The sequence below is a fragment of the Pristiophorus japonicus genome, chromosome 17 (genome assembly GCF_044704955.1).
Source record: "Pristiophorus japonicus isolate sPriJap1 chromosome 17, sPriJap1.hap1, whole genome shotgun sequence".
Lineage (NCBI taxonomy): Eukaryota > Metazoa > Chordata > Chondrichthyes > Pristiophoridae > Pristiophorus > Pristiophorus japonicus.
Window position 1 is genome coordinate 103562825 of NC_091993.1, and position 13737 is coordinate 103576561.

Below are 13737 nucleotides of genomic sequence, written 5' to 3' on the forward strand. Positions count from 1 at the left end.
TCGAAGTGTTCCTTCCAGCGGGCCCTGACTGCCTCAGTGTCCTTGATGAGTGTTTCCCCGTTCTTGGCCAGGAGTGGGGTGGGGCCTTGGGTGTTTGGTCTGTAAGTGGCCTTGACTGCGGTGAAGAATCCTGAAGAATGGCTGTGTGGCCGTCTTCAGGAAAAGAGTGTTTGAAGACCAGTTCCTCAAAACTGTCACCAAGCTCATGGGCTACAGGGCTGTAGTAATACCTACCCTCCTGTATGGCTCAGAGATGTGGACTATGTACAATAGACACCTCAAGTCGCTGGAGAAATACCACCAGCGATGTCTCCGCAAGATCCTGCAAATCCCCTGGGAGGACAGATGCACCAACATTAGCGTCCTCATCCAGGCCAACATCCCCAGCATTGAAGCATTGACCACACTTGATCAGCTCCGCTGGGCAGGCCACATAGTTCGTATGCTAGACATGAGACTCCCAAAGCAAACTCTCTACTCGGAACTCGTCCACGGCAAACGAGCCAAAGGTGGACAGAGGAAACATTACAAGGACACCCTCAAAGCCCCCCTGATAAAGTGTGACATCCCCACTGACACCTGGGAGTCCCTGGCCATAAACCGCCCTAAGTGGAGGAAGTGCATTCGGGAGAGTGCTGAGCTCCTCGAGTATCGTCACCAAGAGCATGCAGAAATCAAGCGCAGGCAGCGGAAAGAGCGTGCGGCAAACCAAGCTCCCTGCCCACCCTTTTCCTCAATGACGATCTGTTCCACCTATAACAGAGACTGTGGTTCTCGTATTGGACTGTACAGCCACCTAAGAACTCATGCTAAGAGTGGAAGCAAGTCTTCCTCGATTCCGAGGGACTGCCTATGATGATAAATGCAAGTCTTTTTTTTAAATGGGGGCATGTGGTTGACTTTTTAAATTGGCATTTAGCCTAAAATGAAAGTCAGCACAGAAGGAGGACATTCGGCCCGTCGACCCCATGCTGGCTCTCCCCCTGCCCTTCCCCTTGGCCCTGAATTGTTTTTCCCTTCAGGTACTTATCCAATTCCCTTTTGAAAGCTCTGATTGAATCTGCCTCCACCACCCTTTCAGGCAGTGCATTTCGGAGCCTAATAACTCGCTGTGTAAAAAAAGTTTTTTTCTTACGTTGCCTGTGGTTCTTCTGCCAATCACCTTAAATCTGTGCCCTCTGATTCTCGACCCTTCTGCCAATGGGAACAGTTTCTCTCTATCTACTCCATCTAGACCCCTCATGATTTTGAACACCTCGATCAAATCCCTCAACGTTTTCTGCTTTTAAGAACCCCAGCTTCTCCAGTCTATCCATGTTATCTGAAGCCCCTCATCCCTGGAAACATTCTTGTAAATCTTTTCTACACCATCTCGATTAGATAATCTCTTAGATTAGATGCTGCAATGCACACATTTTACTATGTTTATACTTTCCAAAACTGGAGGCATGAAATACAATTTCACTAAGATTACAAATGCATTGATCCACACGATGAACGAATATAAAACAGATATAAAATACTGCGGATGCTGGAAATCTGAAATAGAAACGGAAAATGCTGGAAATACTTAGCAGGTCAGGCAGCAGCTGTGGGGAAAGAAACAGAGTTAACGTTTTAGGTTCTGATGAAGGTCTTCTACCTGAAACTTTTGGCTGCAAATTGTGGCCTCTCCAGGTGCATATAATGTGCGTACGGGCCCATCGAGGCCCCAGAAATGCCGATTTTAGGCGTGCATGTACATGTGCCTAAAACCAGCATTTGTGATCTGTCAAAATGTCTTTTGACAGATCGCATGCATCCCCAGAAGAAGGGCCTTCAGGGGTGGAGATTTGAGTTATTTGCCCAACTCTTGCCCAGCGAATGTCCTTCAAAATCTTACGCCTGGTAAAAGCAGTAATGGGTTTCCAGTATTTGCATTTTCTCCTGTACATCTAATATGTACATTACGGCAGGCAACTGTTTAACTGGGAACATGTTCCTATGGATGCAGGAGACAGAATACGAACAAAATGAGTTGATGGGTAGTCAAGTCTTTACAGTTTCTTCTTTACCAACAAGATCCTGTCAAGACTTCACGAAATGAAATGCTGGCAATACATACCTGAAAAGAAGCAGGTTACCATTTTGTGTGGAAACCTTTTGTCTGATTTGAACATTGACTGTTTCCCTTCCCTTCCCGGCCCCGCCCCCCACCACCCCCTATTCAGATCTGTATTTAATTATTTTCTTGCTTTATTTCAGATTTTCAGCAGTGGCAATTTTCCCCCTTTTTCATCGCCAAAAGAAAAGATATGGTTATCAGCATACTTTCCTCAGTGATAATCTGGAAGTAGATTGGCAGCAACTGCAACTGACAGAGCTAAAATCCCCGTATCGCACCCCAAGACAAAGTGCCAGGTTAAAAGATAAAGATGCACAATGGGATTTTAGTAAATATAAAAGGCACTAAGGGGATCAAGGGATATGGGGATAGGGCAGGAGAGTGGAGTTGACGTAGAAGATCAGCCATGATCTTAGATGAATAGTGGAGCAGGCTCGAAGGGCCGTATGGCCTACTCCTCTTATTTCTTATAACTCTCTGAATCTACAATCACCTTGGATACATAAATACATCAATTTTGGATACAAGCAGTAAATAACCAGCTTGCAAGTCAGAAATGCCTGACAACAATGCCTCTTTAAATAACATATCTATAGCTAACATCCATTTTTTTTTAAAGGCATAAAAAAGGGCAATTGTAGTAGGCACCCCTGCCTTTGGAAAAGAAAAGTCAATCTCTAACAATAGTGGCCAGTGGAACATCCCATTGGGTTTACATTAATAAATTGAATCTTTTCCTAAAGTGAAAGTCTGTAAGGCAATATATTAGATAACCATATTCCACTTTGTGAACTGTTTTCCCAGCATTGAAAGAAACTGCAGTCACCAGACCTGCTGCCTCTGTCATGGACAGCAGCATCAAAGCAATTCCTCAATTCATCTGTCATTTAGAAAGACAACGTAATAAGAGTCTTTGACAATGCTGAGTCAGACTAACAAAAAGCAAAATGCTGCTGCTACTGAAAATGTGAAATCGAAACAGAAAATGCTGGAAACACTCTGCACTTTGCGAGGGCTATTGGGGAGGGGTTAAACTAATATAGCAGGGGGATGGGCACCTATGCAGGGAGTCAGAGGGAAGTAGAAAGGGGGCAGAAGCAAAAGGTAGAAAGAAGAAAAGTAAAATGAGGGCAGAGAAACCCAAGTCAAAATGCAAAAAGGGCCACATTACAGCAAAATCCTAAAGGGGCAAAGGGTGTTAAAAAGACAAGCCTGAAGGCTCAGTGCCTCAATGCGAGGAGTATTCGGAATAAGGAGGACGAATTAACTGCGCAGATAGTAGTTAACAGATATGATGCAATTGGCACCATGGAGACATGACTCCAGGGTGACCAAGGCTGGGAACTCAACAACCAGGGGTATTCAACATTTAGGAAGGATAGACAGAAAGGAAAAGGATGTGTGTTGGCGTTGCTGGTTAAAGAGGAATTTAATGCAATAGTAAGGAAGGACATTAGCTTGGATGATGTGGAATCTGTATGGGTGGAGCTACGGAATACCAAAGGGCAGAAAACGCGAGTGGGAGTTGTGTACAGACCACCAAACAGTAGTAATGAGGATGGGGACAGCATCAAACAAGAAATTAGGGATGCGTGCAATAAAGGTACAGCAGTTATCATGGGTGACTTCAATCTACATATTGACTGGGCTAACCAAACTGGTAGCAATGCGGTGGAGGAGGATTTCCTGGAGTGTATTAGGGATGGTTTTCTAGACCAATATGTCGAGGAACCAACTAGAGGGCTGGCCATCCTAGACTGGGTGATGTGTAATGAAAAAAGACTAATTAACAATCTTGTTGTGCGAGGCCCCTTGGGGAAGAGTGACCATAATATGGTAGAATTCTTTATTAAGATGGAGAGTGACACAGTTAATTCAAAGACTAGGGTCCTAAACTTGGGGAAAGGTAACTTCGATGGTATGAGACGTGAATTGGCTAGAATAGACTGGCGAGTGATACTTAAAGGGTTGACGGTGGATAGGCAATGGCAAACATTTAAAGCTCACAGGGATGAACTTCAACAATTGTACATCCCTGTCTGGAGTAAAAATAAAACGGGGAAGGTGGCTCAACCGTGGCTAACATGGGAAATTAAGGATAGTGTTAAATCCAAGGAAGAGGCATATAAATTGGCCAGAAAAAGCAGCAAACCTGAGGACTGGGAGAATTTTGTAATACAGCAGAGGAGGACAAAGGGTTTAATTAGGAGGGGGAAAATAGAGTATGAGAGGAAGCTTGCTGGGAACATAAAAACTGACCGCAAAAGCTTCTATAGATATGTGAACAGAAAAAGATTAGTGAAAACAAACGTAAGTCCCTTGCAGTCAGATTCAGGTGAATTTATAATGGGGAACAAAGAAATGGCGGACCAGTTAAACAAATACTTTGGTTCTGTTTTCACGAAGGAAGACACAAACAACCTTCTGGAAATACTAGGGGACCGAGGGTCTAGTGAGAAGGAGGAACTGAAGGATATCCTTATAAAGCAGGAAATTGTGTTAGGGAAATTGATAGAATTGAAGCCCGATAAATCCCCGGGGCCTGATAGTCTGCATCCCAGAGTAATTAAGGAAGTGGCCATAGAAATAGTGGATGCATTGGTGATTATTTTCTAACAGTCTATCGACTCTGGATCAGTTCCTATGGACTGGAGGGTAGCTAATGTAACACCACTGTTTAAAAAATGAGGGAGAGAGAAAACGGGTAATTATAGACTGCTTAGCCTGACATCAGTCATGGGAAAATGTTGGAATCAATTATTAAAGATGAAATAGCAGCGCATTTGGAAAGCAGTGACAGGATCAGTCTAAGACAGCATGGATTTATGAAAGGGAAATCATGCTTGACAAATCTCCTGGAATTTTTTGAGGATGTAACTAGTAGAGTGGACAAGGGAGAACCAGTGGATGTGGTGTATTTGGACTTTCAAAAGGCTTTTGACAAGGTCCCACACAAGAGATTGGCGTGCAAAATCAAAGCACATGGTATTGGGGGTAATGTACTGACGTGGATAGCGAACTGGTTGGCAGACAGGAAGCAGCGAGTTGGGATAAATGGGTCCTTTTCAGAATGGCAGGCAATGATGAGTGGGGTGCCGCAGGGCACAGTGCTGGGACCCCAGCTCTTTACAATATACATTAATGATTTAGATGAAGGAATTGAGTGTAATATCTCCAAGTTTGCAGATGACACTAAACTGGGTGGTGGTGTGAGTTGTGAGGAGGATGCTAAAAGGCTGCAGGGTGACTTGGACAGGTTAGGTGAATGGGCAAATGCATGGCAGATGCAGTATAATATGGATAAATGTGAGGTTATTCACTTTGGGGGCAAAAACACGAAGGCAGAATATAATCTGAATGGTGGCAGATTATGAAAGGGGGAGGTGCATCGAGACCTGGGTGTCATGGTTCATCTGTAGTGTATGTAGGCACCTTTAGTAATGACTCCACGAGGCAGGGTATGTGCAGACCTGCAGTCCTTTATTAGCAGCTCCTGAGTCCCAACAACAAGCTGTGAGTTCCCTTTTATACTGTGTTACCTGCCGTGTGCAGGCAACCCCTGGGTCTCCAGCAACAGCACCCTCTGGTGTACTGGTAAGTTGTGTACAGTACAAGGGTACATTCAATGTGGCATAACAGTGTCACAGACATCACACAGTGAACACGCATGCTTACACAACAATACTCCCCCCTGAGCATTTTTCATATCCTTGTTGTCATGACCGGGGGAGATGATCAGTGGTGGGCTATGGGGGTTGTGGCGAGGGTTGTGTGGTTGCCAGGTGTGACCCCTGTGCTTGAGGCTGGCCTCATACGTTTCCCCTCCCTCACACACAAACCAAGTGGGTGTCACTGTTGTGGGATCCCTCGGGCAGGTAGCCATGGCAGCAGTGGGTGGTGTGTATACTCTGTGATGTGGGTAGTTGTGGGGTGGTGGGCAGGGCCACAAGACTGGGTGGGCTCCTTGTCCACCAATGGGGATGAGGGTCAGGTCATCCCAGGGTTTGCCAGGGAAGCTGGAGAGTATTGGCCTCAAGCTCCTGGTGTTGGCCCTGATGGCCAGGGGTTGTAGGGCTGGTCTGGTGCAGGTTGCCATTGGTGGTGGCTGAGCTGCCCATTGACCACTGTTCCTGTAGTGGGCCTGTGTGTGTGTCCTGCAAGGGGCATCACATTCGTTCCAAAGGTCCAGGCTACATGGTCAGGTAGCCTGCTGGACCTGGGGGTCTCCCACAAGGGGATTCCATTGGCATCAGTATGGTCCCTGTAGGACCCAATGTCCTTTGCAGTGTCCTACCGGTATACATGACACCTTGGCTCTGATCACACATAGTCGAGCCTGCATTATACATTCTAGCATTTGCATCACTTTTGGGTGTCCTGGTTTCAACAGATATGGTTACATTAGGCATTTCACATCTCTTATTATTGTTAAGCATAATAAACTTGTTCTTAACCTTACTGACACCTGCATTCATCTCATTAGTCACATTAGTTAAACCAGCATCACAGTTCATGGTTACATTGCGTACATTTTCGTACTTGCACCCTTTTATTGCACCTTTGGCTTTAAAGTCCGTGTACTCAAATAGTTGGAACTTCCCTTTTAAATTTTTTTGGTTACCGGTCTCCTTTAAGGGAGCCTTCAAATCCGATTGACCGCTCGATGTCACATGATGCTCCTCCATGTTGACTCGTGGCATGGAGGAGGCCATTTTGATTACAGGTCTGCTGCTTGTGGTGCTGCAGCCATTTTGTGGTCTTGCTGCAGGCAGGCTATGATGCTCTTTTCTTCCTCAGCGCCACTTCGACTGATGTGGACCCGGTTCATCCAATTCCTGCCCAGCAGCGTGGGACCGTCGCCGGCTACAATCCATAGGGGTGTTTGTGCAACACGCCACCCTAGGAGACCTGGACGTCTACACTGTCAATGATTCGGATTTTACCTTTGGTATAGGTGAGCAGCTTTGCCTGGACACGAGACAGTTTTGGTTGAGTGGCAGGATTCCTCCAAATTTTTTCAAAGGTCTTTTGGCTCATCACAGACTGGCTCGCCCCTGTGTCGATCTCCATGGAGACTGGGACCCCGTCGATGTCCACTTCCATCATCCACGGAGAACTTATTTAACCAATAAAGGAATTAAGGGTTATGGGGAGCGGGCGGGTAAGTGGAGCTGAGTCCACGGCCAGATCAGCCATGATCTTGTTGAATGGCGGAGCAGGCTCGAGGGGCTAGATGGCCTACTCCTGTTCCTAATTCTTATGTTCTTATGAGCAGGTAAAGACTCTATACTCTTCTTCCAGGGTTTGAGCAGCTTCATCTTCATCTGTGTCAGAGCCCCGGTAATTAGCCAATTCATCAGAGACGTGGTGAGTACAGCCTTTTCTGCACATTCTCTGAAGGTGCCCTTTTTCTTTGCAGCCCTTGCATGCATTGTCTTTGTAGCGGCACTGGTGGGCTCTGTGGTTTCCTCCACAGCGCCAGCACGGGGCCATCCGGTTTGCCCCATGTGGCGGACTCAGGGTTGCGGGACTCGGGGCAGCATTTCTGCCTTTAGAAGTATCCATGCGGTGCACTGCTCTTGCCAGTTTAGAGTCCTAGGTCAGTATTCGCCTGGAGTCGCTGGCCGAAACCATGTAGGCCTGGCTCACTTAAATTGCTTTCTGCAGGATGACGGTGATGTCAGCTGAGAGCAATTTGTGTAGGAGGCCTTCGTGGCCGACTCCGATGACAAATATGTCTCTTAGTGTTTCATTAAGGTGGTCGCCAAAATCACACGGTGCAGCTAGTCTTCTTAAGTGTGCAGCATACTTGACAATTTCTTGGCCCTCAGGTCGCCGGTAAGTGTAGATCCGGTGCCTGGCTGTGAGGATGCTTTCTTTCGGTTTTAGTTGTGCCTGTATGATTGTTACAAGTTCCTCATAGCTCTTGGTGATTGTCTTCTCCGGGGCTAGTAAGTCCCTGACGAGACCGTAGATGGTGGGCCCACAACTGCTAAGCAGGATTGCCCTGCGTTTGTTCGGTAGTGTGGCCGGTGTGTCTCCGTCCAGGTTGTTGGCTTTAAAGAAGTGTTCCAATCTTTCCACAAAAGCATCCCAATCTTCCCCCTCTGTAAATTGCTAAAAGTTGCTGAGGTTAGACATGTTCAGCATGTAGTTCGTGATCTCGTATTCCCGTCGCCAGTTGTAGTGTACGTAGGCACCTTTAGTAATGACTCCACAAGGCAGGGTATGGCACTTAAACTCTGCAGACCTGCAGTCCTTTATTAGCAGCTCCTTAGGCCCAATAACAAGCTGTGAGTTCCCTTTTATACTGGGTTACCTGCCATGTGCAGGCAACCCCTGGGTCTCCAGCAACAGCACCCTCTGGTGTACCGGTAAGGTGTGTACAGTACAAGGGTACATTCAATGTGGCATAACAGTGTTAAAGACATCACACAGTGAACATGCATACCGACACAACATCATCAGTCATTGAAAGTTGGCATGCAGGTACAGCAGGCAGTGAAGAAAGCAAATGGTATGTTGGCCTTCATAGTTAGGGGATTTGTGTATAGGAGCAGGGAGATCTTACTGCAGTTGTTCAGGGCCTTAGTGAGGCCTCACCTGGAATATTGTGTTCAGTTTTTGTCTTCTAATCTGAGGAAGGACGTTTTTGCTATTGAGGGAGTGCAGCGAAAGTTCACCAGACTGATTCCCAGGATGGCGGGACTGACATATGAGGAGAGACTGGATCAACTGGCCTTTATACACTGGAGTTTAGAAGGATGAGAGGGGATCTCATAGAAACTTGTAAGATTCTGATGGGACTGGACAGGTTAGATGCTGGAAGAATGTTCCCGATGATGGGGAAGTCTCGAACCAGGGGACACAATCTTAGGATAAGGGGTAAGCCATTTAGGACTGAGATGAGGAGAAACTTCTTCACTCAGAGAGTTGTTAGCCTGTGGAATTCCCTACCACAGAGAGTTGTTGATGTCAGTTCAGTGGATATATTCAAGAGGGAGTTAGATATGGCCCTTATGGCTAAAGGGATCAAGGGGTACGGAGAGAAAGCAGGAAAGGGGTACTGAGGGAATGATCAGCCATGATCTTATTGAATGGTGGTGCAGGCTCGAAGGTCCAAATGGCCTACTCCTGCACCTATTTTCTATGTTTCTATGTTTCTATGCAGTTCAATCAGCATCAAAAATCACATTGAAGAGAAGGGCAAAACTTCTTCAGGGAGGGTGTTCCTGGAATAGAAAAGTGGCAGTGAATTAAAGAATAAAACTCAAAGAAAAATATTTAAAATCCTGACCTGCTGAGTGTTTCCAGTGTTTTCTGATTCTGGCTCAGACATTTTAGATTCAAAGTTCAGGAAAATTACCCACAAAGTACAAAGTAGCGGAGATCTCCTTGATGTCCTGGCAAACATTTATCCCTTAACCAACAATACTAAAAACAGATTATTTGGCCATTACCTCATCGCTGTTTATGCAACCTTGCTGTGCGCAAATTGGCTGCCTCGTTGCCCTACATTACAACAGTGACTACACTTCATTACAACAGTACAACAGTGACTAACAGAGTTGTTAACCTCTGGAATTCTCTACCACTGAGAGTTGTTCATGCCAGTTCGTTAGATATATTCAAGAGGGAGTTAGATATGACCCTGATGGCTAAAGGGATCAAGGGGTATGGAGAGAAAGCAGGAACAGGGTACTGAAGTGAATGAGCAGCCATGATCTTATTGAATGGTGGTGTCGGCTCGAAGGGCCGAATGGCCTCCTCCTGCACCCATTTTCTATGTTTCTATGTTTCAAAAGTACTTCATTGCTGTAAAGCACTTTGGGGAGTCCTGAGGTCATGAAAGGCATTATATAAATGCAAGTCTTTCTTTCTGCTAACTCTGCTATTTCCCATGTACCTTTTCCAAATCACAACCTGCGTTGATTGCCTCCCACAGAATTTTTGTGTTTATTTTCTCCTTTTTAGAACACCATTTGCTACAATGTTTTCTGGTCACTCCATTACCATTCACTCTAATGTATAGAAACGTTCCCCATGGTAACTGCCCCTCTGATTTTTTTTTTCTTTTCTTCCTGATGGAAGGGAAAATGTTGCTTTGTGAACTATGTATTAAAAAATCCTAACTTTACAAAAAAAGGAAATGTCACCCTTAGCACCCACACTATGGCCAACCAGAATCAGTGATCGCTTGTGTGAACAGCTTGGGCATGAGCCAACTTGTTACCACTATATGGCACAGCACATGTCTAGCATCACAGCATGTGCTTTTATTGCATCTATCTGCTTGAAAGCTTAATAAAACTTTGTGCAAGCTGAAATTTGTATTTTGTAAGAACTTTAATTATTGAACCATTTCAAAGAATTTCTCTATAATTCTCAGGGTATGTTGCACTGATGCACATGCAATATCTTTAGTAAAATAATATACCTGCCTGGCTCTATCAATATTCAACCATTAACAAAGTGCATTTATTTTGCACCTTAACATAGAAAAAACACTTCACAGAGGCTTGTGGGAAAAAAATGGACACCAAGCTAAAGAAGGAGATATTAGGAGGGTAACCAAAGGCTTGGTCGCAAAAGTGGGGCTAAAGGAGAGTGTTAAAGGAAGAGAGGAAGTTGGAGAGTCAGAGCGATTTTGGGTGGGAATTCCAGAGCATGGGGTCTAGATGGAGGAAGGTGCAACTGTTCATGGCGTGACAAAGGTAGAGGGATGCACAAAACCCAGTGAGAGGAATGCAGAGCATTGAGGAGAGATTGGTTGCAGGGCCGGAAAAGGCTACGGAGGTAGAGAGGGGAAACAATGAAAATAAAACTCTCAAATCTAATGTATTCCTTCCACAAAATCTGACGTGGATGTCCCTAAGTGTACCTCTTCAAACATTTTTATTGCAAGATTTAATGAACACATTTTTGTAAGTTAAATTTTTTTATTCTTATAATTCTAATACAGCAACATATATTGTCAATGTAATCTGGTGCTTATCAGGCATAGTATGTGTAATGTATTTGCTTCATCGGTTCTTTGCTTCAGAATTCACAGCAACACATTGCTATTAATTACTAATTGGTTTATTAGCAAAAGGTTTAACAATCACACTACACATTACCAGTTCATTCACCAGGCTCACAATCACCTGCCTCATCATGGATTCCCCGAACCCACTGGCTGTGGTTTTATTGAATCTTGTGAACATCACGCGACTGGCTAAGCCACTCCCAACTCAACAGCTCTACAACTATTTTGGTAGAACGTTAATTTTGTAAGGGCACATAAAAACCACAAATTAACTAATAAACATTTGACAGATCAAATAAAATTAAAATGTTGTTCCCTTTTGAAATGATACACTCCAGTCCCTCCGATGCCCACCTCTTGCGGAAGACCACGAGTGTACCGGTGGATGCCGCGTTCTCCATCTCCTGGCGCGAACGTGGTCGCGGAAGAGAGGCAGGCAGTCAACAGCTCCACAAACCTGTGAGCATCCTTACAGGGTATGTATCACAATTGTATGCATATAGATACATTGTACTGCGTTAACACTGAAAGTGTATCTGATAGTCGATACCTTTCCAAAGGCATTGTCTGCATTCTTGATCCCAGTTGTGCATTCAAATGGAAATCTGTATCAATGACCAACATTTTATATCAGTAAGCAATACTTTATTTTTACAATCAAGTACAATATAATGAGTTGCATTCCATATATTTTTACAAGACACACTTTTTGACCTCTTTTATGGGGTAATTCTTTCTGCCTGCCACTTTTTATTTAAAAGCAATCCAAATATACCAAGGCAAATGAAAGTTAAATTATCACAAAGCACAACAGAAGAAGACAGGATGTTACAAGGCAAAATATTAAATTGGCAAACTATATATAACTACAGTCCTCTGTTAAGCTTGTTTGGGAGATATATAACAAGTCAGTAGTAGCCCTCTTGTTTCAGCGTCAAAGCTTCACTCCAGGACTTGAGCATATCATCTAGTGCTGCATTGTTTGGGGTGCTGTCTTTCAAATGAGATGTTAAATGAAGGCCCTGTCTGCCAGCTTGGGTTGACATAAAAAAATGCCACAGCACTATCTTAAGAGCAAGAGTGTTCTCATTGTTTGCTGGCTAACATTTATTCCTCAATCAACACCACCAAAAAAGATCATCCAGCCATTTGTCTCATTGCAGTCTTTGGAATCTTGCTGTGTGCAAATTGGCTGGTGTGTTTATCTACATAATAACAGAGACTGCACTTCAAAAAGCATTGTATTGGCTGTGAAATACTTTGGGAGGACATGAAAGATGTTGGATATATATTGTATATATACCAAAGTTCTTTGGGCTAGAACTCACTGCTCGGTTTCTCTGCGGTATTGGCCGTTTTGGGCGATAACCGGGTCGGCAAGAAATTGCCTAGCTGAGTTACGCCGGCAGTTCCGAGGTACCATCCTCAGATCGCCCTGGCATGATATTTGGCTCAGCGGTGACCCGTAGGTAAGTATAAAAAAAAACGCCCACGAGAATCAGCGGAGCTGGGCAGTAGGTGAGTAGCTCTGCAAAAAAAAGGTAAGTAATTGTTTTTTTTATTCATTATTTTAAAATTCTGTGTGGCGATTTAAGTTAAAAGGGTCCTGAGAATGTTTTTATGATTTTTTTTTATGTTCTGTTTTTTGAAAAAATATTTTTAGTGTTTTTCTCCTCCTAGGCCCAACCCACAGCCCAGGGTTTTTTTTAAATTATCGCCCATTTTCTTTAAGAATTGCCCAATCGACCCTAAATTCTACTTCTTTGCCGAGAATCGGGATGCAACACCCATTTTTTTCGCTGGGCGTATTTTTTTCTTTTTTGGGGGAAGTTTTTGCCGGCGATAATCTTGGGAATCCTAGCGATCTTTTGGGCGGCAATTGGGCGCTGGCGGGCTGTTAGGAAATCCTAGCCCTTTCTTTGGTAATGGGCAATTTTGTATAGGTTTGTATGACTGAAGGAACTTTAGGCCTTACACTGTAGACACCTCCAGTTTGTGGAGGTTAATTATACCGTTTGTGTGCCCATAGAACAAAACCATAACCGAGTCATGCTGAAGTCTCAGATTTGATTCTCCATGTGCTGAGTTAGCTGAGCTCAAGCTACATAGTGATAGGGATACTCCAGTTCATGAGCGAGAGAAAATCTGGCAGGGTTTCTGCTCATGTTTTCTATATAACTCCACTGGAAGTGAAACATGTAAATAGTGGAAGTCTTATTACTCAAAGTTGCACTATAAAGCAATGTTTCTCCTTTTAATTAAATGGTCAGAGATTAGTACATGAGGATCTTTTCACATTTGATGAAGTTACTGTAGGCACAAGTTTCCGATATCCACTAGAACGGCGCACCTCCGAGAGGCCCGCCTCTTTTGTGGAATGAAAAGCACGCCAAAAACTTATGGCGTGATTCTCCAAGGCCTGTTCAGTGGTCAGTGCGACGCAGCACAGCAGCGGGGGGGGGGGGCGGAGCTACAGCCCTGGGCCAAAAAGAGTGCCGGCAGCTGCACGCATGCGCAGTGGAGTCTGCGCGCATGCGCAGTAGCTCCCGGCCCCCAGATTCTGTGTGCGTGTGCTGCTGGCTGTGTGGGAGGGGCCCGAAGCACG